Source organism: Asterias amurensis, chromosome 10, assembly GCF_032118995.1.
Source record: "Asterias amurensis chromosome 10, ASM3211899v1".
NCBI lineage: Eukaryota > Metazoa > Echinodermata > Asteroidea > Forcipulatida > Asteriidae > Asterias > Asterias amurensis.
In genome coordinates, this window is record NC_092657.1 from 10628317 (window position 1) to 10655979 (window position 27663).

At 39.1% G+C, this 27663-nt stretch overlaps 2 pseudogenes; one reads left to right on the forward strand and one right to left on the reverse strand.

Moving 5' to 3' along the window:
- Positions 1–20504: 20504 nt before the first annotated feature.
- LOC139942656 (zinc finger protein 862-like) lies at positions 20505–23748 on the reverse strand (annotated as a pseudogene).
- Positions 23749–24058: 310 nt separating this feature from the next.
- LOC139942657 (paraneoplastic antigen Ma1 homolog) lies at positions 24059–26801 on the forward strand (annotated as a pseudogene).
- Positions 26802–27663: the final 862 nt, after the last annotated feature.

Below are 27663 nucleotides of genomic sequence, written 5' to 3' on the forward strand. Positions count from 1 at the left end.
GTGCATACTGCATCTCTCGAACAATCTCGGGATCTGTGTCCTGGTTACAGACAGTTGACACACAGTCGCTTTGTTTGCACAAAATTCAGTCTGTCGGGAACTTTCAGGGATTTCCAGCTATGGCAGCCGACCAGACAATGTCCAACAGGAGTGTGGAGGTGTAGTATTTCTGGCACTCACTTCTGATGATGCATTTGCTGGCCAATCTACATTCCGATATGTACCCTTTAATATTGTTAGTGCCTTGAGGGGAGGATGCTCTCTACTTGTGTCACAAAATTGAAGCGGAGTTTTGACACGGAAGTATCTTTGCGTTTGACATCCTTCATTGATTTGTCAGCCCGGTCTCTGCTCACGAGCTTGCTGTAGACTGGGTCATTTGCTTGATGTGATGAAATCTGTACAAAATTGATGACGTCATCTAGAGTAGGGGACCTGGATTCAACAGTTTTTATATGGTAAACCTTTTCAGCCATGCCTTGCGAACATCCCAGGGTACATTCTCCAACATGAGCCAAACTTCTGCTGTTGTTAAGCTCACACAATTTGTCCATGGTGTCTAGCGTCTCCCGGCTCTGCTTGTTGCCCTTGAACTTCTGCTGCCAGCTTGGCTCAATGAATCCATGTACTCAAAGGTTGTCGCAATCTGGTCAGCAGAATTTGAAAGCTTGGTATCCATCTCAGTGTCTCGCCTTACTGTCGGTACTCAAGGTAGTTGGCTATTAAATGATGAATTTCATACTTAATAATAATAATAATAATAATAATAATAATGCATTTATAATGCGCCATCTATCTAGTGTACAAGACCGCATTCCGAGGCTTCATTGAAGTACAATTCAAAGTGTCCTTGAAGCTCAATTTTAACTGATGCTGAACAGCCATTCCATGGTATTTGCGCTTCATAGTAAAAAAAATAAAATGGTTATCAGTGAAGTTTTTACATTTATTTTGAAACAAGAACACCTAGTGCTTCTATTTCTAAAAAGACTTTATAAAAATATTCTTTATTGTTTTTGTGACAGCCTTGGGAGTAAAGGGTAAAAAGTGTACACTGAAGTCTGAAAAATCCTTGAAATTCAGGTTTTGAAAAAAAAATCATGAAACAATAGGTGTTCAGATTTAATCATTATGTATAAACAACAAAGAGTCATTAGTAAGGACAGCCAAAATTAAATATACCATTTTGAACTATTGACTTTTGAAAAATGGGAGTTAATTTTAACCCTCGTTTTACTGTCACGCGAGTCACAAAAAAAATGATTATAGTACTTTTTCTGTTATAGACCCTCAACATTTTTTTTCTTCTCTCTCATAATAGTGGTCTTTTCAAAGGGTCTTTCAAGAATTTATTATTTTTTTTTTACCTAGGCATTCTACTTTTTAAAAAAAACACCCTCGAGTTTGTCACGCGAGTCACGGCAAATGCACTTAATGCACATGGTTGGCAAAAGCTACCAAAGTATTCTGGGGATGATGTCTACATGGAATGTTAAAAAAGCACCCCAGCCCACTGGAACATACTACTATGCCCCTGAATTTATAAATTTATGTTAGAAAAAGGAATTATTAGAGTGTACAATTATGACTTGGCACACTGTCAGCAGATCATGTTGAACTACATGTACCATGTGTACACTGCATACTGCACTGTACAGTGTATTCACATCTGCATAATTTAAATAATACAAGGAATGATAAACTTAAAACAAGAACGAACAAAAATATTTGATGAAACTGGGTATTTTAAGACAGTATTCTTAAGTTAGATTTGGAGAGGGGCATCAATAAAGAAATTACTAAACAGATGTACATGTACTCAGCCTAACACAGTCTAATGCCATTAGAACTTGACACCAAAATTGGTTGTTTCTTATCAACCTACTCTGCCAAGCAGAGTGAGAAAAAGGTCCTTCCCCCAATCACAAAACAATATAATAATTTCTAGTAAGGGTTCTCTCTATGAGTTTGAGTGGTTCTGAAAAGAACTGGTGGTTTCACAACTCTAGGTTTCGACCAGACAGTGTTGTTGAACCACCAATTCTTTTCAGAACCGTCCCAACATTACCATGTTTAAGTCAAAGCCTCTTCAGGTTCTTAATTTTCCTTTAAATGTTGCTTCAGGTGTTTCTTCCTTTGATGAAAAGATTCAATTTCAAGTTTTAAGTGTTCTGAATGAAATAAATTGTTCTTGTTATGCAGTATCCTGTTTAGCTATTGCATATTTTCTCACTTGTCACGCGAGTCACAAACTTCTGTCACGCGAGTCACGTTGCATTTAACAAGTTTTCAATTTTTTAAAAACTTTTTATTTTGTACTTTTTATTGTAAAGTATAGTGCTTCTCTTGTACTTAAAAAAAAAGTGATCCGGGACTAAAAAGTTTCTCTGAGTTCTCACGAATGGGCAACGGCATACAGGGATACAATACCTTTCATTTTTTGGCAGTCACGCGAGTCACATTTTTGGAACACCTATAAAAACATGTTACCTACACAATTTGTATTCGTTTTTTTATTTTTTATTATAGGGCTCTTTACTAAGTTTATATAAATTGAGTTACACGAGAGCCACGTTTTATATTTTGGAGTATAGATCTTTCAAAAGTTGAAAAACCAGTGAGATTGTCACGCGAGTCACAATGGAATGGCTGTGAAGGTCGGAAACTAATGTCGCAAAAGCCCAAATTGAACTAATGTAGCCTGTGATGCTACAGATCGTCGTTTTACTTAAGTTCAGGAATATTTTACTCAGCAATGAGATGCTCCAAATTAACTGTAAAACTTTCTTTATTGTTCTTGATCCGCAGGTAGAACTACTTTATAATTACTGTGACGAATAAACTTTGATTCAACGATTGAGTTCTGATTGTATACAAGAATACTAATTAGTGTTGACGGTTGACTCGTGAAATAGAGGTGACTAACTGGATGGCGGTAGTATTATACTGGTAGGTTGACGGTAATTGCTTTGATAAGGTGGCGTACCATAAGGTGTTTGGTGACAACGGTGTAGTTGGTGGTTGGCGTAGTCTAGTGATTGGTGATAGGTAATTTGGTGGATTGTTGGTGGTTCAATTTGCTGAGCTGCCTAGGTTCAAGTGGCAATAGATGTCTAAAAATAATGGGTTTTGTCCTAATGGCCATTTGCTGATGTGACAATTGTACGATAAAAAAAAAGTGTGATGAAAAATCGTGCCCTCTATTGACTTTTTAAAAGGCGAGGCGCAGCACAAAAAAGGTAAACAAAAAGGATATTCTGGCGGCTACAATAACTAATAACAGAAACAGCACAGTAAGAAGAATAGCTGGTTCGGCTGTGATAATGCCAATTACTTATACTGGGGGCATGCTCGTGTGCAGGAGTCAGTATTTCCACTCGCTGAAAAGTTGAGAACATTCCATTCCTGTGCCATGAGAATACCCCTTAAAATAGCAGTCATCGGACTTTTTACAGGCAGTGGACACTATTGGTAAGTGTCAAAGACTAGCCTTCAGAATTGTTGTATCTAAACATATGCATACACTAACAAACCTGTAAAAATTTTACCTAAATCGGTCATCGAAGTTCCGAGATAATAATGAAAGAAAAAACACCCTTGTCACACAAACTTGTGTGCATTTAGTTGGTTAATTTCGATACCTCAAGTTCTAAATGTGAGGTCCCAAAATAAAATTCGTGGAAAATTACTTCTTTCTCGATAACTATGGCACTTCAGAGGGAGCCGTTTTTCATAACGTGTTATACCATCAACCTCTCCCCACTACTCATCACCAAGAAAGGTTTTATGCCAATCATTATTTCGAGTAATTACCAATAGTGTCCACTGCCTTTAATTGACACTGTCATAATTAAAACTAACAAGAATTGAGTTCACCGTTAACAAACTATTCAAACACAAATACAATAACAACAAGCAGTATAACAAAGTGGCCTAGCATGCAGTAACGAAGAGATACAAAATTGTGAAAATAAGTCCCGAGCTCTGCAAATTGCATGCATCATCAGACGACCTGTGAATCCCCACAGACAATATTCAATGCCGTATTATTGCACCGGAACAAACAGCAACATCAAAACGTTTGTTAAGCATTAACAACGATGACAAATTGGACATTGAAGCAAAGTTTGGCCGTTAAAATCATCATCTCAGGCCATCTTGTTGTCTTGTAAAATTATATTCACTTGCCCACCCTTTAATCTGCTAGGCAATAACTGTGTCGCTTGTTTTGTGATCCCTGGCATCGCCGCTTTCAACTTGGTCAGGAGCTTGAGATTACCTTACTTGGTAACGACATACAAGTGAAAAATCAAAGCCACAAGCAGTGTAGCTCATCAACAATGATCTTAGTGATTGTTTCAGCGTTTGGCGAGTCTGATTTCAAGAACACCTATAACTTCACCGAAAATATATGAGACATCTTTGTTAAAAAAAAAGGACCTGAGGGGAAACTCTTTGAATCAAAAATAATTACATCCCTTTGGATGTTATTATGTCTTGATAACAAATAACAATCATTTGGGAGACGCTTAAACAGTATTAAAAAAAATATTCAGGAGACAATTCGATGGAATCAATGTTTGTTTGTGATAATCCATTGAGCAAATGGTCTCGAATAAGGCTCATCTTAAAGACACTGGACACTAACTGCTAATACTCGTTGAAGACAAGTCTTCTCGATTAGTGCAACATATGCATAAAAATGACAAACCTGTGAAAATTTGAGCTCAATTGGTCGTTTAAGTTGCGAGATAATAGTTAAAGAAAAAAAACATTGTCACGCGAAGGTGTGTGCTTTCAGATGCTTGATTTCGACACCTCAAATTCTAATGATGAGGTCTTAAAAACAACATTGTGGAAAATAACTTTTGTCTCTAAAACTACGTCACTTCACAGGGAGCTGTTTAATACAACCACCCTCACCTCATTACTCGGTACCAATATGGTTAATTATTGTAATTATGTGGAGTAATTACCAATATTGTCTACTGCCCTTATTAACCATGTATTTCGTTTCCTCAAATCTTTAATACAAAATTTCGTAAATCAATGGTGACCATTTCCATATGCACAACAAAATAACCCTCCTGCTATTGCCATGCATGTTGTTTGAATCAAATCCAAGCAAATTCCCCTTGATACCTGACTGATGGTTTCTGCTGATAAATTTTGTGTGTTGCATGCCTAATTCCCGACAATTTCCGGTTGCGTTCGTTCCCATGCACGACCGTATAGTCTTGGTGCAACCGGTCTGGTTTTCCTTTCAAACACAGCGGGGCCAACTCACCGACAGCGCCTGCATGGCCAGTGGCAAGGAACGTCTTGCACGAAGACTAGCGGAGTACCCGCTCACAACTGGTTATAAACACTGGTCATTATCAACGGTTAAAAAACAACCTCGAAATAGCCAAACTGTGTGAAGTAATTAACTAAATTTGATAAGTCTCACATCTTTTTGTCATCATAAATTAAACGAACACATTCTACCTTGTTATTATCTACAGGTTTCTCCGGTCAAGACAACGGCTCGTTCCAAGAGGAAGGAGAAAGAACTACAAGACGGCAAAGATCCCATCAAAAAGATAAAGTTGACACTATGGAAAGATGCTGCGGACAACAAGTGCCGCAGAACACTTTTGTGATCTTCAAGAATGTGTTTTAACGAGTTCTTACAAAACAAAACCTTAACAGTACATAATACACAAGAGTTGAGGTGAGTAATACATTTTCCATAACCACAAAATATTAATTTAACTCACAACTGAATTATATTCCGCAATTATCTTCATTAAGTGTTCTTAGACAAGTTCCATTAATTGACATGTACAAATACAAAATTTAGTCTTTTATTATGCATTTCAGGAAACTACCTCCTCAAAATACTGAGTCTTTTTCTTACTACGATGTTATATTTTAGCTTTATTTACAGACTGACGAGATGCTCATACTACCTCTACAAACGATCACCAAAAAAGTGGCGTAAGCTATAACAGCTGTTGGTAAGGTTTTGAATGCTAGTGTAGTTAAGCAATCGCGAGGACAAGGAACCAGTTGGATATATCACAGACGAAAAACTCTGGCTACAAATAATCAGTGCGTGGCAACACAATATAAAGAGCAGGCAGGCCACTGGGCAGCGAAAGTATGTACCAGCTGCTGACGCCGCCAAGATTAAAGGTTACTTGAAGCTATTAAAATTCGGCAAGAGTGTTCTGCATGTCGCACTAAATCAAGATTTGGTTGACGACATAACTAAGATATCTCTTGAGTTTCAGCGTGACGACCTACTTCTTTCTTCAGTGAGAACCAGTGTCGTGCTTGCTGAAGAAAGTTCAAGGAGGAAGAAGACATCTCCAGGCCCTCAACTGAGACCAGTACTTGCTGCTGTAAACGAAGCCACTGCCAATGGAACAGCCGCCTTACTCTGCAAACAACAGACAATAGACATCAACGTCTCTATTGTATCCTGCATCGGGAACTGATTTTCTAGCTCCAAGGATCATCCAGTGATCATGGCCACAGCAATCCTGGATCCTTCAAATAATTATCTGTCTGATCCATCAGCATTCACAAATACCGGCAAAGATATGTGCTATCAATGAACAGCGGTCGTGGTCAACAGTAGGGCTTAATTTGGCATACGCAGTACTTCTACTAATGTCTTGATCCCATCCCATGATTTGTAACATATTGTTCATAAATGATAATACACCTCCCTAGAAATATAAAAATGCTAGAAGTCAAAAAAGTGTAGTTTTGTGGGATCCATTTAGTGTAATGCTAGAAAAAGTTCACAAAATAAATTGTTTTAAAGGGAAAGTATACGTTCGTTTTGTTTATACCGTTTGATCGCTTTAGTCCTATTAAATGCTGATATACAATTAAACTAACCTGTGTACATTTCATTTCAAATGATGGAAGCGTTATTGAGATATCACTGAAAATCTGGAGCGGTTATGTCCACGCAGGATGAATAATCTACGAATGGAATGCACAATCTGAGGAAACGTTTCTGACAGGAACGCTTCTCGGATTCATTTTTTTTAAGGGTAAAAACTTATATATTTCTCCATGACCACATTACTCTGAAATGAACTGATTCTCAAAATGTTTTATACTATCGAAAGCTGCTGTACTTCTAACCAAGTAAGTTTTTATTGCCATTAATTGTATGGAAAAATATCTCACTTGGGGTAACACTTTGTATTTAAATTATAATATTTGTATCCGCAACAGCCAGGGTTTACTACTCACACCAGCAACTTCGCCCACTTATCTCGGGCTCTTCATGATATACACGGAGAGGTCCAACACTAAGGGGGATGACTGAATCATGCCTTCCTTTTTGCCAAGGAATAGGGCAGATGCACATTCTGTCGATGCTATGTTTTCTCTTCAAATGAAGAGACGGCAACTTGCGAGACGAAATGGCTTTGTTAGTTTCGGACATGATTTTTAATTTCTCATATGAAATATAAGGATCTGCCAACACCAACAATTAAACAAATTACTGAAGACGTCCAAGACGTCATAACATTGACTTTCAATAATATGGTTAAAAAGAACATTCGCACAATGCAAAGAGAGTTTGAAAGTGGAGAAATAAATCAAGGATCGTTTGAGGCTGTCTAAAAGTTGTGTGATATAAATTTTATGGACTGCCTGAAGTCAGAGAAGTCCCAAATGGAGAACTTGTTGAACTAAGAAGTGCTTATTCTACCAGCGAACAGATTGCTGGGACACTGTGTAGCAAGATCCACAGGGAATATGCAGCGAGTCAGAAAGCCCGAAGAGTTTCAATGATGCGCATAATTTTCGATGAAGTTAACAGGAGAAGGGGGAAAGGAACAAAACAACCCCACCGCCGTCAAGGGAAACGCCCCCCCCCCCCACCAGCGAAGGAAGAGGAAATGGGAGAGATCCCCACAAAAAGAACATGCAGATAGAAGCCGGTATGCTTGGAGCTGTTGAAGGAGATACTTATCAAGGTAACTGAGAAATATACGGTTAAGGGGAGAGTGGTCCGTCAAGACCTACGAAACACGTTTACGAGATGGCAAGAAGCTAGGAGTAAGGCCCCTTTAGGTAAAACTTAACTAGGCAACTTAAGAGTCAACATTATTAAATAATTTTGCCATTCATCCAAATCAATAAGATATCAGTTTGAAACTTGTTTTGTTTAAGAAGTTTCCCATCGAGATGCATTACCTTATTTGTACATATAAGAGCAATTTAAGAAGTGCCACCAAGTTGTTTAAATTTGAGAGAAATTTCGCAGTTGATTGAGAGGAGCCTTTCCAGACTACTTGTACTTCCATGACTTCGTTGGTCTTATTAACCATGTACTATCTTTTAGGTAACTCTATGATTATGAAGAGAGAAAGTGCCTAAAGTGGGAATATTTCAATGACTGTTATTTAATATGCCAATGTTATGTAAATGTAATAATTTAAAGTACTGAATGTTGAGGATTGTACTATTAAATTACAAATGTATTTAGGTTGAGGAATTCTGTACAGCGCGTTTTTATGTACTTTAAATTTGCTGAGGACAGCAAAGTCTAAGGGCAAGGCTGTGTGACAAAATTGTTGATTTTCGTCAGGCTTACCTTTGACCCACTCTACTTTGGATGCACTATATTTTCAGCATTTATTTCCATAAATTTTTCTGGATTTAGAGGTAATTCCGGTGTATAAATCCACTGGTGTGTAGAGGTGACATTTACACACGTGTGTTATGGCGACTGTTGGAAGCTGGTAGATAATTTTCTAGTTTGTGAATAGCCACCAAAACATCTTACTTTATGAGTAAGGATTTACAGTTTTTCGTACTAAACAAGCTTTTATGGTTTTGGTGCACATTGGAATGAAATTTTTCCGTAGATTAAATGAAGTAGAAAAACGAGGCAGATTATAGTCTGCCCAGTCACCAGTAAGGCTCATTAATGCTCATGAGGTGATGTCATCCTATTTTTATCAATGAAAGTAAGGTTTGTTTTTATGCTGAGGAACTAAGTTTTCTTAATTAATTCTTTTATTAATGGAAAGGATTATTATCACAGAATATTTTGCCACTTTCATTAAGAATCAAACTGTATAAAGATGTGATTCTGAGCTATGTTGTATTTTAGGGGCGTGGCGTAACTACTATGCGTGAGAACTTTTCTATGCGTATGGAGCATAGTTCAAAGAACACTAACAGGGGAGGTTTCAGAGTGAATTTTTACCCTTACATCGACCCTTGCCCTGGCCTACAGATTATCCTTGACCTTGACAGTTGTAGTGTATCGTATTGCTGGATCTCCTAAATTTGAGTTTGTTGGATTACTCCGCTGAGCCTGAGAGGTGTCTAAACACAGTAATGTGAAGTTCTGTTTTTTTTAACTTTAAAAGAGGAAACAATTTGGATTTATGTGAATATTTAAATTAATTACTCACCGATTTATTTGCCATTTTATGAGATGTGAATAGGGGGAGTTGTGCAGCCCAATATTTATTCGGGAGCTTTGGAGGAGTTCTGGAGTTATAGATTAAATATTGGGGAGCTTCATTGTAGTTCATTAGAGGAGCTGTGGAGCCAGATAGTTATTAAGGAACTGTGGAGCTATTTAAGGAGATACGTTACATTTTCTCAAGGAGAACTCTCGGGAGCCGCAAGAGTTCCAGGGAGCTGAACTCCGGGGAGCTGAACTCCGGGGAGCTGAACTCTGGGGAGCTGAACTCCGGGGAGCCATTAGGATTGTGTTAAATTTGTATATAATTAGTTGTGTTATAGAATATGGGAGTCATTTTGTGTCCTGAATTATTATAATGCTCAAGTCTATCTTGTAAGGCAATGATTGGACGATATTGCGCAGTAATTTCCCCGATGCTGCGTGAAAATACCACTATAAAAATAGGGGTTTAAAATTACACTGACACGAGTGGATTAATTAAGATAAAATGAGGCAATATTTTACCAATCACCTAAGTGTAGTTTATTTGTCAGGATCTTGGAGTGGAATAATATGCAAATATTCATAAAAGACTATGTTGAAAGTGCATTCGTCCCTCCAACATTAGGCGCATAGCCAGGCAACAGCACTGTACGGTTAATCAATGTTTATATTTGCTGTGAAAGAAAATTTGAACACCCCTAAACAGTGTCACAAAACGCGAAGAAACTGAAAATTGTACATTCTACCCCCGATATTGTTGAAGTTCTTGTTTAAAATGTACAGTTAGGTAACATTGTGCAATTTATAGAAAAAATCCAACCGTTCTATCCAATCAACTTTTATGAATTTCAAAATGTAACGTTCAAATTTAATAGTACCTTCAGTTAATGGTTTCATGTGTGGACCAGTTGCCGGTGCGTCTGAAATTTGTGTTTTGCTATGGTTGCTATGGTATATGTACCGAGCAGTCGGGGTGAGAAACCGTGTGTACATGAATTTATATGCCAGCACTTTTGTCAATACAGTGGGGCGGCATAACACAAAATCAAATAACAATTGTGAATTTTTTTGTTTAAAGCAAGAGATTTGGTATATGTGTAATTAAATGTGTAACAAAAATAGTTTGATATTGGGCCATTTTAGTTTTTGCTCTTAGCGGCATTGGCGGCCATTCCGCCAAAAGTCACTTTTGGCTCTATGTCAAATGCCAAACCTTCTTAGTGTGAGCTTCTATGACGCTATGATCATGTTTAACTGGTCTGCACAGGTTGCCAACTAATACTAAGTTACTAAACACGTATTACAGATAGACAGGTCCATTTGTTTGGCAAAAGTCACCCTCCAAAATGGCCGCCATGGACCATTTGTCGCATATGCAGGTGTAAGTTCCCATAGTTGCTTACAAAATCCTTGAAAATAATCAGCGACACTACATGGAGAAGTTCTTCTGTTTATATAGTGGCAGCCACTATTCAAAATTGTCGTCAGTTACACGTTTCCCCCTATTATGGATCTGCCCAGTAATAACATAAAAGCTGACAAACATGTTCTCTGATTTGGATCTGCCTGGTAACAGTGGGCCACTGCATGCGCACTAAAATAGATCACCAGGTCAAGTTTATGTATTACATTAAGTAAAACATGTAAATTGTATAACATTAGTGCTACATTTGTGACACGTTTACAGCAATTTTACTCGTGGGATCAGGGTATAAATACAGCAGCTTACTCTACATACTTTTAAAGTCTTTGAAATACAGAATTTTTTAGACAGTAAAATTGTATGGTCTCTAGTTATTTGTTGGTGTTTTAATACCCATAACTGTACTGAAGTATAATCTCAGTTATTGTGGAGGCTGTAGTTGCAGGCGGATTTGTGGTTTTGCAAATAACAAATTAGGATTAGTTCACAGGATTGTGTCACACTCTTCAGGACTAATGCTAGGTGATTCAAAGGCCTTACATGTATTTGAGATAAAAGTGTTGCTAGTACAGCGATTGATTAACAAGTAACAGGACTAACAAGACAAAAAGTCGAAGATGTCACTTGTTGACTCAGGGTGCTTAGCCCCTCAACTTTCAAAACATCATCCAACTCAAACACACTGGAAGCTGTGTATGATTTGTGAAGAAGTCTTAGATAATTTAGAGCCGCTGACGATTCCAACACAATCTAAAAGGAAAGACTCTGAAGATGGATACAGTTCTTTGTCAAAATACTTGGTGTTTCTAAATCAAATTGGACAATTACCGATTCAGTTGCCAAAGCTAGATGAAGGGCATGGAATTGAAGCAGCTATGATTGCTAACAATGCTCTTTACCCATCAATCATGCAGATTTGAATACAACAATACAAAGAGCTGAAAAAAAGAGTGTTGAAAAACGGGCAGTGTGACTAAGGGTCTTAGCAAGCGTACACGGTCTCAAAGTATCGACAAAGGCTTCCCTGTGGAGAATCTCCAGGTTCAGTTGCCAAAGCTGGATGAAGGGCATGGAATTGAAGCAGCTATGATTGATAACAATGCTCTTTACCCATCAATCATGCAGATTTGAACACAACAATACAAAGAGCTGAAAAAAAAGAGTGTGGAAAAACGGGCAGTGTGACTAAGGGTCTTTGCAAGCGTACACGGTCTCAAAGTATCGACAAAGGCTTCCCTGTGGAGAATCTCCAGGTACAGATGGTTTCCATGAAGCAGCTACACTGCGTATGGACAAACGGGTACGCAACAGTGCTGTTTTTCTCATGCAAGTATAGTCTTGGTGCAACCGGCCTGGTTTTCCCTTACAAACACAGCGTGGCCGACTCATCGACAGCGCCTGCATGGTCGTTACAAGGAACGTCTCGCACCAGGACTCGTCACAGTGGAGTACCCGCTCACAAACTGGTTAAAAACACTGGTCATTATCAAAGGTTTTTAAAAAAGAAACGTTAAACAGGGAAAGTGTCTAAAGGTATTAACTTTAGAAGTCTCTTTTATTTTTGTCATCATAAATTTAACAAACACATTCTACCTTGTAATATCTACAGGTTTCAACAACTGTTAAATAAAGTTGTTATAAAAGTTCAATTGTCCCTTTAACTCGTTATAAATGAGGTTCTGTAAGATTAATTCGTTATTGAGACTAACATTCAAGACAAAAGTTCAATAACACTCGCGCTCGTGAAATAAAGTCATATAAAAAGTACTTAAATTGTAACTTGCACTGAAACTGTTTACATTATATGTACCACTAACACAACTGGTAGAAATTACTTACAAGTTTAATTACTCATTTTGAATTTACATGTCCTTCATGCATACTTGAAGCTTTCAATTTGAAAAAAAAAAAAATCCATCGGTGAAGCTGCTGAGGAGCATTATGGTATAAACTACAATCAGCCCGCACTTGCACCACAGCCGCCACAGCCTAGTGTTGAGACCGTACTGAAGGACAACCATAATTACGGTCTGTCAGTGCCAGATTGATTATGTATAACAGATTACGAAGGTAATGGTGGTAAACCTCAAAGCATCACGGTTTCGGTAAAATATCAAAACTGGTTAAGGGGATTTTACATGCTAAAATATGTTTGTCAACTGATTTACTCATTTCTCAAAAACTACACAACCTTAGTTAGTAATATTTGAAGGGAAGCTTTCCATTATCATTATCTTCAAACCCTGTAAGCTTAAAAGCAGTGGACACTATTGGTAATTACTAAAAATAAGTATCCGCATAAAACCGCATTTGGTAATGAGAAATGGGGAGAGGTTGATGGTATAAAACAATGTGAGAAACGGCTCCCTCTGAAGTGATGTAGTTTTCGAGAAAGAAGTAATTTTCCACGAATTTGATTTGAACTTGAGGTCTCGAAATCAACCATCTAAACGCACACAACTTCGTGTGACAAGGATGTTTTTTGTCTTTCATTATAATCTCGCAACTTCGAAGACCAATTGAGGTCAAATTTTGACAGGTTTGTTATTTCATGCATATGTTGAAATACACCAAGTGAAAAGACTGGTCCTTGACGGATGGATGAATTCAGTAAGTTTACGTTGGCTATATCCTAACCACTGAAATCTTTGGCGAGCTCTTTTTTAACATTCATAAACATGTCTTGCCTTTCAAGCTTGTAGGTGCTTCCGATTACTTTGAAAGGGAGGGAGTTTTCAACATCATCTATTTTTAAGTGTCATCGTCAACAAGAATGACAACATCCTCTCCCTCCTGGCTTTCTGACTCTGAAGAATCCAGGAGTTTGGGAAATGTTACTTTTCTGCTTCCAGGAAACCAAAAAAGCAAATGTCCACTTTTACCATCAGCTTAGGTGAACAAGTAAAGTTTGCTTTTTCTGCAATCAGAAAAGCAGAAAGTGGATGTTATTAAAACGTTCAATCCACTAAAGCCATTGGACCCTTTCGGTACAGAAAAAAAAAAATCACAGATTTACAAGTAACTTACAAGGTTTTTAGAAGGTAATGGTGAAAGACTTCTCTTGAAATTTTAGTCCATGAAATGCTTTACTTTTTGAGAAAGCGGTTAAACAATATAAATTCTCGTTAGCGAAAATTACGGATTTGTTAAAACACATGTCATGACACGGCGAAACGCGCGAAAATAAGAGTGGGTTTTCCCGTTATTTTCTCCCGACTCCGATGTCCGATTGAGCCTAAATTTCCACAGGATTGTTATTTTATATATAAGTTGTAAGACACGAAGTGTGGGACTTGGTCAATTCTGTTTACCGAAAGTGTATAATTTTTAAATAAAAAAAATGCATCAGGAAACAACGTCGAACTTGTTTCTCTGATAGCAGAAATACAGATGTCCAATTTTGAACCTCCATAGCATCAACTCCAAACTTGGTTTGTAGATTGGTCATGGGCTCCCTCAAAAGCCTGTTTTTGGATCTCCTCAGATAAATATTAAGCTTGTTATGGCTAAAACAAAAAAGTGTTATCCGAGCGATATCTCAAGAAGGACTTGGCGTATCAACTACAAACTTGGTTCGAGGATTGGTAATGGGATCCCCTAGTTGCAAATTTCTGTGTACAATATTAAAATGAAAAATACTTAGAATCAACAGAAATCTATTTATGGCTCTGGCACAACTACAACCCAATTATTTTTCTACAGTTAAAGCCATGAACACCTGAAGGGTGTGGCTAATGTCCTTCAAAGAAATGGTCATAGAAGAGGAGAGCCTGAGACTCTCCTTGCATATTTCAAGCCATTCCCTTTCCAGTAAAAGGTTTTCCCTCTCTATTGCCAATATGTCTGTCTCTCTTGTGCTTTTCTTTGGTCTTGCTCTTCTGCTGACGACAGGAGATGACGAACTTGCTGCCTGACCATGATTACTCTCGCCGCCCCCTCCCTCTCCAGCATGCACCTTCACCCTCGCCTTCTTTCTCGTAGACCTCCACATCCTCCATGATAACATCACTAAAACCTTTTGGGCAAGGAAAACATCTAAGCAACTTAGATTAACATGATTTAAACGAATTATATTAAGTTTAATGACCATTCTAAGTTTATTTTTTCGAAATAAGTTTGAACTTTTTAATGCCAACACGTCTCATTGATTGAAACAAACTAAAAACATTCAAATGTCTATTGGTAGTTTTTTGTGCTCCAGCTTCTCAATGATCCCGTCTTTCGCCACCACTGCCTTGGCCTCCAATACTACCTCGTGCGTCTCACCAATCGGTGGTTTAGGACCTCCTGAAATTGAGAGACTAAAATACCTGAAATTAATAATCTTAAAATTAAATGTTGTACCCGATTTCTATTGGTTAGAGTTTAATTAAATTTAAGTAAAGGGGTTATACTCTCGTTTAATAGTGTTCTCTCAAACACAAGCTAGTGGACTGAATAAGTTCACTTATAACTTGTCTTGTTCATTTCCCTGTGATAACCTTTTGCAAGGCTTCGTGCATCTTGCCACTTTTTCTGCACCTTATTGTATGTCCTCTTAGCTCCTCCACATTCTTAGATTACCTCTGCGGCCTTTTTTAAGTGCGCCACCTTCACCTGGTCCAAAGCCTTGCCTCGTGTGCCGAATAACTCGACAGTGTGTCCCTTCACAAACTCGGTCAAAATGTTTGTTTCTTCAAAAGACCAGTTCGGTGCTCGGTCATGGCTAGGCCCGGCCCCTTTAGACATGCGTTTAGGTATGACTAGGAGTATAGGCAGTTTCGACTGTTGAGTGTAGGCTTACTTTTTAACTGCATTTAACTGTCAAAATCGTTATCGATGGTTTTTTACAGAGAAGTAAATTAACTCATAGGTTTTTTATATTGTCAATCTCTTCAATTTTAGTAGACTTTAACAGAACCCTTAATCCGTTACATTCCTTCATAAAAGTTAGCGCGTTATAGCTTCCTACACTTTCTTGACGCGTTTTTTATGAAGTGGCTTGCACACTGATGTACAAATAGTTTGTTTAAGTCTTCAACCTGTGCTCCTCCAGTAATTACTCTGTAACAAGGCATGACATAATTTTCAACGAACTCGCCAGAGAAACAAAAGAACCACTAAAAGTAGCATGGGACTTCCATCTATCATAATAAATAGAGGATTTTCGACTCCATTGTGTCCGTATGCAAAAGGAATTTAACAAATATTACACCGAGACTATACTTTGGTCCGTTGTAACTGGTGATGCAATAACAAAAGGTGGATTTCCAAGTATCGGGTGCCTGATAACAAGAAAGTATTGTTTTGAGCTACCAAAGCATTTGTTGTTTTTAAATATAGAATCTGTAGATATATAGATTGCCTCGTCTTGAAATGTAATGTGAAAATATTTATGCTCGAGTGGAAATACATAACTTTTGCGGAAGGCATCAAGTTGATTTTTCTCAGAGCACAAAGTTATTTACCTCCGTGTAAGTCCGGTTTACGTTTTATTTCTTGTAAACTGTGGTACTCATCAATTTGGAAAAATGGTATTTGTTAAGCCTCACTAGAAATTTTCCGAACACAGACTTGCTAGTTGTTCACATCGTCCTTTTTGAAGATTGTCTTGAAATTATCTACGTTGCGTTTTGAATTTAGGTGTCTGCTTCAGTTTGTCCCTGTTGTTTAAACGAACATATCTTCCTTTAATTTCCGATTTAGAATGAGTAGGGTGACCAGTAACGTAAACTTTTTGTTTGAAACGTTACATAACAATCACTGAAGTTGCAATAGCCATTTGCCGAAAAAGCGTAAGTAGACGTCCTTCATGTTGTTTTTGCGCTTTACATATATGTCGTCAAAATTGGAGAGAGCAGTACGGATAAATTTTTCTCAGAGGTTTTGAAAACACAACTACCAAGCGGGCAATTTGTGTCAATTTTGGTTTCTCTTCAATTTATCCTATTTTTGGCTGTCAATGTAATTATAACAATCCTGGGATGGGGACTTAATTTTCCTGTATTTTTATTTCTTTCCGGAAGCTACCTTGTTTTTGTTTTTACTTTACTGCAAAATTCTGAAATAACTTCATGTGGTTTGTCACTGAAAATGTCGGAACTGTCATCACTGATTCCATCTTACGAAAAATGTAATTGTTCTTCGTTTGCTCTTTAATAATCATTCTTCATTCAGTTGGATAGAGACTAGATAGTAACTAGAGATGTCACCCTAGTAATTAAATAAACTGTATTATCAGTAGATTGAACATGAGTTGTGAAGTTGTTATCAATCGTCTTCAAAGGAACTTGATGAACGCGAAGAACAAACGTCATCACATGTATTTAAATTGTCTACAGACTGACTGTGGCTGGCTAATTTAGAAACCGATTCATTTATGTGGGCCTCTTCGTTAGATCCACAGTCATTACTCTCAGGCTGACCATCACTGTTGCGTGTTTATTTTGTTCGTTTCAGATTTCACCTCACCTTTTCGAGATGAAAATGTTTCATTTAGGTTTCCGTCTTCAGTGTGATTATCGGTGTTGTAGTGTTGTAGCTGCATCCATTTGTACCACAACCAAAATTTACATGTTCCATAAAGGAATCTTCCTTTCTCTGAGGTTTTAAAATAGACATGAATAGTGGTACCACAAACCACAGTTATCACAAGCGTCCATGCTCTGGTCTTTACTTGTAAGTACTCTGGCATATGCAATATTGTTCATTTGCCCGTTTTGACCCACGACTTTAGGGGCAATTAGATATTGTTTCCTCGCGCTGGTTGATATCCGCCTAACTATGTCCTTAACACTACCTGTATTATTCTTCCAAATTGTTCTGATAACTTTCATTCCATGTTTGTTGTCTCTCTTGACCCATCAAATTGATTTAATTGAAGTGACTCTTACTCTTGGAAGTGTTTTATTGTCTAGATCTGACAGGGTTATGCATTTGCTAGTAACCCCTGCCAGTACCTGACTCTTGCTTTTACAACATTTTTACAACTCAATGGTGTGGCCCTCCTCCCACCAAATCGGTTGAGTCACTTTCAATTCATTTGTCTGTTTAAACAAAATAATTTAACGCATTTAAGTCATCAAAGCAATTACGTCATACAGTAATTAGCCACTTAACTGAAATTCGACAAGCCTTTTCATTTGTTTTCAATGCATTGCAAATGTTTGGGAATCCCGTCCTTACTACAGTGGGAGCCGTTGTATAGCATCAACAGCTCTCAATTGCTCGTTACCTAACAAGTGTCAATGTTAAAATATTTTTCGGGCAATGACAAGTGACAAGAAAGTTGGTACATGGTACATACCTTTGAAGCAAGTTTACGGGGAAACGGTAGCCGATGCTTTGCCCCGAGGTGGTCTTGTACTCCAGCTTCGGTTCTGCACATTCTACGGCACATGGGGCACTTTAACTGAGTCTTCAATTTGCTGATGAGCACTGTCGTTGTTTTCTTTCAGGCATTTAATGTAGTGGCACTGATATTTATTCATAATACAAAATATTCATGCTATGTCATATCCAGACTGTTGTGATCCGATGTCCACCTTTTACATCTCGGTCGTGTAGTTGGTATGACACTGCTGAAAATAGTATTGTTATACTTAATATATATATCTACATATATATACTGCACTCCTGTCTGAGAATTTGTTTGTGGTATATTTTTAGAAATAAAAAGTAATAAACATTTTATTCTGTAACTAAGTTTACATATATTTCAATCGTTTTATATTGATTACACTATCTCAACCCATTTTCTCCTCAAGTTCCTCAAACCTATTAAAGGAACACGTTGCCTTGGATCGGACGAGTTGGTCAAAGCAAAAGCGTTTGTAACCGTTTTTTATAAAATGCATATGGTTGGCAAGATGTTTTAAAAGTAGAATACAATGATCCACACAAGTTTGCCTCGAAATTGCGTGGTTTTCCTTCTACTGTGCGAACTAACATGGTCGGCCATTTATGGGAGTCAAAATTTTGACCCCTATAAATGGCCGACGTGTTAGTCGACGAGGTAAGAAGAAAACCACGCAATTTCGAGGCATGTTTGTGTGGATCATTGTATTCTACTTTTACAACATCTTTCTACCCATATCCATTTTATAAAAAACGGTTACAAACGCTTTTCAAAGACCAACTCGACCGATCCAAGGCAACGTGTTCCTTTAACTCAAAAACAACTTAAATTGCAACGAGCCCATTTTTGTTTCAAATGTATTTTGCACATCGATATGCCCGTCCCTTTGGTGATTATTTGATGAATGTGTACATTCATTGAATCCTTTTTACAGCAGCTTGCCCTTTAATGCGGAATGAGGCACTCTTTACAGACAAGGGGACTTACAAAAGATATGCAAACCACGCATAAAAATGTTGTTCATTCGACTTATTGTTGTTCCTGGGACATATTTACAATTAGGACTTCGTGATTCAAACTAATTGTTCAAGACACAAGAAACTTATGAATGCTGTGTTTAAATGTGTAAATCTTAAAGGACATTGACACGTTTGGTAACTGTCAAAGACCCGTATTCACCATTGATGAATTCCAACCTACGAATAAAATTACTAATTTGTGAAAAATTGTTACACAACATTTTGTGTCTTCAGATAAATGAACAAGTCTTGAGGACTTAAAAAGTCTTTCTCAGATTCAAATATTTGAGTGTGAAATCACCTCTTTCTCAAAAATGAGTTACCTCAGCAGAGGTAGTTGTTTTACGAACAGTGTTTAAAGGCAGTGGGCACTAATGGTAATTACTCAAAAATTACTAAAACCCTACTTGGACACAAGTAATGGGGAGAGGTCGATAGTATAAAACATTGTGAGAAAGTGGCTCCCTCCGCACCCTGCGTTTCCAAAACCCGCATAAACTTGTGTAGCCCAGAGCTAAAAATAGTGATAGCGCCCTCAATTGACTGGAGATGTCCCACAGACGCCATAGCCCTTGCTCTTTACCAAACTGTCAATCAGTTTCTCTCAGTTCCGGTTGTTTCCCCGATAGCCTCAAAGTTTCCTACATCAGGCCACTCATCAAGAAACCAAACCTGGACAAGGAGATATTCAAAAACTACAGACCGGTTGCAAACTTAAAATATCTTGGAAAAGTCATCGAACGAGTAGTGTCATCACGTATTTCTGATCACATTCACAGGCCTCGAACTTCGTGTTCAAAAGGGCACGGCAATAATTACCTTGCTTTTTCTAGAGTTTGAAGGGCATCACGGCAATTTTGTAAGTGTAAAAAGGGCACCACGGCAATTTTGTTGAATTGGGGGGCACCATGGCAAAAACTTAATTTACCAAGACTACATGCAAGACAAAGGTTGAGGCTGAAGTGAAATGGTAAACAACAACAATTTAAGGTAACATTGCTTTATCTTTTCTTTACTTATCCGCTTTTAGACTTGGACAATTTACAAAAAGGAAATCAAACTTGAGAATTGTTATTGTAAATATGCAGACATTGATCCCCGCCCTACAAGCTTTACCAGCGCCCCCCCCCCCCCCCCCCCCCCCAAATAGCAAGTTGTTTGGAGCCTTGGTCTCCAGGTCTCTTACTGTATGATTTGATAAGATTGGACAAATTAAAAAAAAAAAAAAAAAAAATTTCTGTCTGAATTAAACTTGAGAAGTTTACAATGTAAATATGCAGGCACTAATCCTCAACACACCCTACAAGCTTTACCAGCAGAAAAAAACATAGCAAGTGATTTGGAGCGTTGGCCTCCGGGTCTCTTACTAAATGAAGAAGAGTTGAACCATTTGATTACACTTCTGGATGGCTCAAAGCTCTCAGTAGGTGGACTATTTACACATATTCTCAGCAGGGTCTCTATTGTGTGTAGAGAAAGAGACAGACGCCAGTCACCAAGGATTCTTTTGATGAAAGAAAACTAACGTTCAACTTGTGCAGTGGCTGCAGGGAAAACCATCACTATTTGGACGAGGTGCAAAATGTTGGAGTAGTGATCCCACTTAGACACCATGACTTTCTCCCAGAAGATATAAAATGAACTGCCACGGTGATTTTTGAACATTTCTAGCTTGAGCATTGCCCACTCCCTCTCTAGCGCCATCCTGTTGCATCCTTGTTCATTTAGTATGACTTGAAAGTGCTCACTCAGCACGTCAATTTCGTCGTTGCCGTACACTTCTACTTCATCTTCAGTTGCAGGCAAGTTGGTGGGGTCAAAAACATCTGCAGCCTTCAGAATTGCCCTGTCCATAAATGATCTCATTAAATCGGCTGTCCAAGCACTGTAAGATAGCAGTCATTGTCAACTTGCGGTTTCTTTGGAACTCATCCATTGTGTTCTTGGTAGTTTTGAGTTCAACACCTCGGTACTTCCATCCTTTCTCCTTTGTGACTTCCTTCAGCACACTCTTCAGATGCAGGCCTGGCTGTTCAATCTTGCGATGTACGACAGTACATATAGACTCTATCTTTGCACTGACAGTCATCACTGGGAGGTCGTCTGCCTGCAGGGAACGGGAAAGGTCTGCCAGATCATCTATGATGTCCAAGTAGGCAGCAAAATACAAAACAAACTTGTGGGATTTCAGTGTGACAAAGTACCCTCTCATTTTTGCTGCATCTGCTGGTGTCACATCTTTTCGCCGACAGGATCCCCATTCCTCAAAGTGGGTGCACAGACTCTGGTAATCCCTATCTAGTTCAAGCAAAGCTTTGCGGCGATGATCAATCCACCTTGTCCCGTGCTCTTACCAGCTTGAGTTCATGTTCATGGAGAGCATCACCAACCCTTTTCAACTCATTCCACTTCTTGGCTGACCGATGGAACATGTAGTAGATCTGCATCATTAAGTCGTCTATTACATCTACAAAGTATGTCTTTTTGAGTGCATCTTTCAGTGCCAGCTCTAGCCTAAGGCCTACACAATGCACTGTCAGCATCCATGGCATTTCAGTTTGTAATCGAGAGAGTATCCCAGACTGTGAACCAAAGTTAACCAGCAGCTGCAGCAACACAACACTTATTTAGGTCAAGCCCCATCTCCTTGCATTTCTTTGTCACTGCTTCATGAACATCTTGGGCTTTTGAGCTTGATGGATGTGCTATATACCCACTAGCATGAACTTTGGCGATCCCTTGTGTAGTAGCTTGACAGTGACAACTTCTTTCTCAAACAACGTCTTGTCACTACTCCCATCGAAGAGTATGGAGCAGTACAACGGCCGATTTGAGAAAGTGTCTTTCAGGTCATCAACCAGGGTATCACCAATTGCCATGATGAAGTTATGACACTGCTTGTCATTCTTGTACCTGTTCCCCATTTCACTTCCATGTTTTGCTGCCATTTTAACCAATGTCGGGAACATTGTAAATGGGAGTTCGGATTTGGCAATAGTGTATGCCCAGTCGAACAGCTTGCACATCCGATTATGAACATCATCATCCATTCTCAGCAACTGCCTGACGATAGAATCTTTGTCTTGTTGGTCTGTCTTCCATTGAGCGTTGAGGTGAGAACGTGAAGTTGAATGACTTTTGGCATTGGCTTTCTTAACTGTAGATGTACCAGTAACGTAGGCATCAAGGTTGCACACAGACTCTTGACCTGCATTAACACTACGACAACTGTTCTGCAAAGAATACACATCTCGGCAAACCTCGCACCATACCTTTGTTACTGTACAGTTATCAGGAGAAGTCTCGTATGCCAACCAATCAAAATCCCATAACAACAATGTCTGGAGCTTCACAGAAGTAGCTGTTTTGGATTTATTGGGGTTTGAAGCTGGACATGTTGATGGTGCTTCATCACTATCTGCTGTTACCAAGTTACTGTCATCAGCTTGTGGGGGTTGTGGTGATGACTCTTTCTCACGCTGTGGATCACAGAGGACGAATTGGTCGTTCTCATGCACTGTCGATGACGATTCAATTTGCTCTTGATGGACTTCAACACCATTAGAATTCCTAAACAAACAAAACAAACATTTTAAACCGTTTAAATTTATAACTTCAGTTGTAACTTTTAACACTGCCATTGTGATACAATTTGTCAAACCTTTGAAATGAATGCGTATGCCATAACTGCAAAATCATATTTAAAAACCAGGAAGGAATTGTTTTCACTGTCTTAAAATCTTATATATCAAATACTAAACTAAATAAAGAATAATGATCAGTATTGAAAATAAGTTGTTCAAAAATCATTTGTTAAATTGTCATTTTATTATTCTAGGCTAGACAGAGAAATAAAAGGGGTAATTTCACATTATTTAGTTACTGCATGGAATGGAAAAATTGGCCACAGGTTCCCCTATGGGTAGTCAACCCAATAGTACAGAATAAGATTTGTTAAAATACTTTTTCACTAACAAATTGTTAAATTATATGTAGACCTATGTAATAATAATAAATTAATAATGTTTTTCCTTTATCCTTTCGTCAGTAACAAGTAATTTAATTGACTGAAACAGAAAAACTAAAATTAGGCCAATACTATTAGTGAATAGTCGATTATATTTTAGCCCAAAAATTATAATGACAAAAATGCAACATAAAAAGACCCAAGTACCTTAAGAAGAAATCAAGCACTTTCCTTTGCTCTTTTACAGCGATCTTTTCGGGGCATTTTTGTGACTTTCTTTATTTGCTACAGTACAGTATACTATGAGTTCAATTTATTCTGAAACTGTTGTAAATACCGCGAAAGCCTTGTCAGGCGATTGCGCATGCTCGTAGCTGCATGCCAACTGCGCTTGTTTTCAACAGTGATCCTAAAACTATGTGCTTCCTCTCGATGCCGAAAATTAATTAATACTTAAATGCTGTACAAATCATCATCTTCATTTATTTGCTATACGCATGCTTTACGTTAGCTAATGATTTTCTGATTCCACGCTGCACTTCGTGATGAAAGTGACACTAACTTCATTTTAAATCACTCTTCGTCGATCGCCCACATCACGGAGGCATCGAGCCGTACATCAACAAACGCACGTGAGGGACTGTCAAACTAAACACACAGATGGTGCGCTGCCATCTTGTTCATGTGTATGCGTGTTGGCCAACTTCTACTGTACGGGTACAATTGAACGCGCACTTGAACACACACCATCACGCGTGGACACCGGTGGTTTAATTTTAGGGTTTTTTCAATGCAGTGCAGTGCAGTGTGCACTAAGCTGCTACGTAGGTTGCAACGTGGGGACCTGTTAACCGATTTTACTAATATTAATATCATGATGTTACGGGCACCAACGGTAAGCCAATTTTCTTGTCGATCTTGGGGCCGGGATCTTATGCGTACGTCTTTTATGTGTATAGTGTGACTGTAGTGTTAGCGAAATCAACTCGGGTATATTTTTTAAATGTTTGACAACAGCGAAAAGATTGTTTTTTCTCGCCTAATTGCGTCTTTCGAAACGAGTCTTTTGACATTGAATATATGCATGTAAATTTTACAATTTAATAAAAGGCAACCGACAGCAGTTGGATAAAAAGGGCACCGCAATATATTGCCGTGAAGTGTCGGTAATTATGAGGGCATCACGACAATGGCACAGGGCACCGACGACAACGGTGCCGTCGGTAATTTCGAGGCCTGCATTCATACTATCAACCTGTCCGACGTGTTCCAGTCAGCAAACAAGCCTTTCCATGGGACCGAGGCTGCACTAGTCCGTGTGAGCAACGATATTCTCTCTTCTATGGACAATGGTAACCTCACAGCACTAGTCCTGCTAGACTTGAGTGCTGTTTTTGACACTGTTGATCATAACATCCTTCTCTCTCGGCTCCAGAATCACCTTGGCATAGAGGACACAGCCCTAGCATGGTGCAAATCGTATCTCCACAATAGAACTCAGCATGTTTGTATTGGCACTGCTATATCCGACCCTGTTGTTTTGAACTACTCTGTGCCACAGGGTTCGGTACTCGGCCCGCAGTGGTTTACGCTATACACTTTACTGATTTGTGACATCATCGTCAAATTTAATCTGAATTACCATGTGTACGCAGACGACAACCAGCTATACATCACGTTTAAATCTTCTCAAGAAAACGCCAATGCATCTATTGCAAGACTTGAGAAATGCATCCAAGAGATTCGACGTTGGACACAACAAAACTTCCTGAAGTTAAAATGATGATAAGACAGAGTTCCTTTTATTTGGGTCACGTCAACAGTTAACTAAGGTTTCAGTGCCATACATCTCCATCGTTGATGCTCGGATAGCTCCCTCGCTGAAAGATCGGAACTTGGGGGGTTATTTTTGATTCCTCAATGACACTTCAGCCACACATCAACAATATTGTTTGTTTATCATCATATCACATCAGGTATATAGGTAAGATTTGCAAGTACTTAGGACAAAAGTGCCACTGAAAAGGTCATTCACGCATTTGTTACTTCTCGTCTTGACAATGACAATGCTCTTCTCTACAGTCTTCCTAACAACCAGATTTCCCGACATCAACGGCTCCAAAATACTGCTACCCGCATTGTGACACTGTCTAGGAAATCCTGTTCTATCACCCCCATTCTGAAACAACTACACTGGCTCCCTATCTCTCAACGAATCATCTTCACGCTGATGCTCATTGTCCACAAAGCTCTCAATGGCAAGGCTCCCCACTATATTTCTGAACTGCTTCAAGTTTACACTCCATCAAGGAATCTTCGATCAAGTTCCATGCTTCTCCTCATTGAACCCAAGTCTCGACACTCATGGGGTGACAAGTCTTTTTCTTCAGCCGCGCCACGCATGTGGAACTCTCTACTACTTAATCTTCGATCTTGTGTTTGTACCTCAAAATTCAAGTCTCTTCTCAAAACTTATCTTATGTCACAGGTTTTCAATGAATATTAATGTTGTTGTGTCTGTTTTTCTTTGTGGTGTGTTTTGTTTTTGTCTTGTTTTGGTTTTTACTGCGCCTTGAACACCCAGCAGGGTGGATATGTGCGCATTACAAGTCTTATTATTATTATTATTATTAATCATCTCACCAGTGTCTCACGCCAGGACCATGACCATGACAACCCAACTGTACTTCACATTGAGTTTGACCAGGCCATGAAGGATGTTACATTTTCGCATGATGGGAGGATCCGATTGGACATTTCTGATGAGCAACTTGTGTTCATAATTCATCAATTTGGATCTCCCCTTGAAAAAGTGACAATAGCCGGCTTAATGTCTAGAGGTTTACTGCCATCATCATCTAAAGACTTGCCATCCTCAGCAGAGAAACAACCTGAAATTCATGGAGAAGAAATTAAATCTTTTGTCCATGGGCAATTAGAAGAGGAAAGCGATGGAGGGGAGAGGAGAAAGAGACTACGGTTCAATTACTAACTGCGTGCCCCAGCTGCAAACATGATCACTGACTATAGGATAGACAACCCACAAGCCACAGCAGCTGATTACCTAACTGCTTTAGAAATTGCATTTGGTGACGCACAATCAGCAGAGGAGTTGGGAATCAAGTTTCACCAGCATTCTTCGGAAGCTGATTCTAAAAGGGGGTGCACCAGCGGATTCAGCAAACTCACTGCTGTTGTCTCCGTTCATTCGGGGAACACTATACAATGACATTATGCTTATCAACCTTAGACTTAAGAGTAAAGTAAAAACACCACCTACGTATCTATCTCCTCTTCAGAAAGTGAAGAAAGAAGAGGCCGAACAAGCAGAAAAGGTCAGCCATAGAGAGCCCGAGTCCGTTTCCAACCCATCTGCAGTCTCCATCCAACAACAACCTAACACAGGCCAAAAATTGTAAGTTTGACCAGAGAGGTGATAAAGGCAGAGCAAATCAGCGTCCCAACTTATGTTGCAAGAGCGGTTTAGAAGGCCACTACCGTCCCAATGTGCCAATCCATCCAACCCAGATAAAGTCAGCAAAAGGTTTATCCAATTCTATCTTCAGGGAAACGAGAAAGGGCATTCCAAAGAAGCCGATGCGATGCCCCAACAGAACTAAGGCCATGCAGTACAAGTTATCAATGTCAAGTCGACACGAACGTTCCAGAGGGGCTGATTGGGGGTGTTCAGAAAGAGGACTCTGTGACTAAGGGAAATTCTGTCAAACCGAGAGCTCCAGTTGGACCACGTTTGACACCAGACTGAAAAGCATTTCATACCTTGAAAGAGCGGCTTTGTACTGCACCTGTGTTAGCGTTTGCAGACATGGCCAGTCCTTTTATTCTACATACAGATACCAGTCGTGACAACCTAGGAGCAGTACTCTGTCAGGTAATAGATCACAAAGTGCGACCTATATCATATGCTAGCCGCCGTTTGAGCCCAGCGGATAAAAACTATTGTGCTGACAAGTTGGAGTACCTCGCCTTAAAGTGGGCTGTAACTGAAAAATTTAAAGACTACTTGTACTCGGCCCGAGGAACCAATATCTACACAGATAACAACCCGCTCACGTATATACTTACCTCAGCATAATTTGATGCGACTGGACACAGGTGGCCAGCAGCACTGGCCACATTTGACTTTACAATTCACTGCAAGCTGGGTCACTGCAGCCAAAATCGCGGAGACTAAGCTTGGGCGGCTCTTTCGGTTACCCGGTTCTACCCGGTTCCAAATTGAAAACCGGACCGGTGGTTCCACTCTTCTGTGGAACTGGGTACCCGCTTTTGTCGGTTCTGATTTTAAAAGACCGAGTCTCAATTTAAAAGGCTCTGTGGAGCCGATCCTGCGACAAACCGGCTCTAGAAATTGAGGATTGATGTATAAAGCGGTGACCGCAGATACAGTGTGCAAAGGCCTTAAGCCGACATGAGTATCAACTGTCACGTGTGGCTGCATACACAGTGCACAGCCCCCTC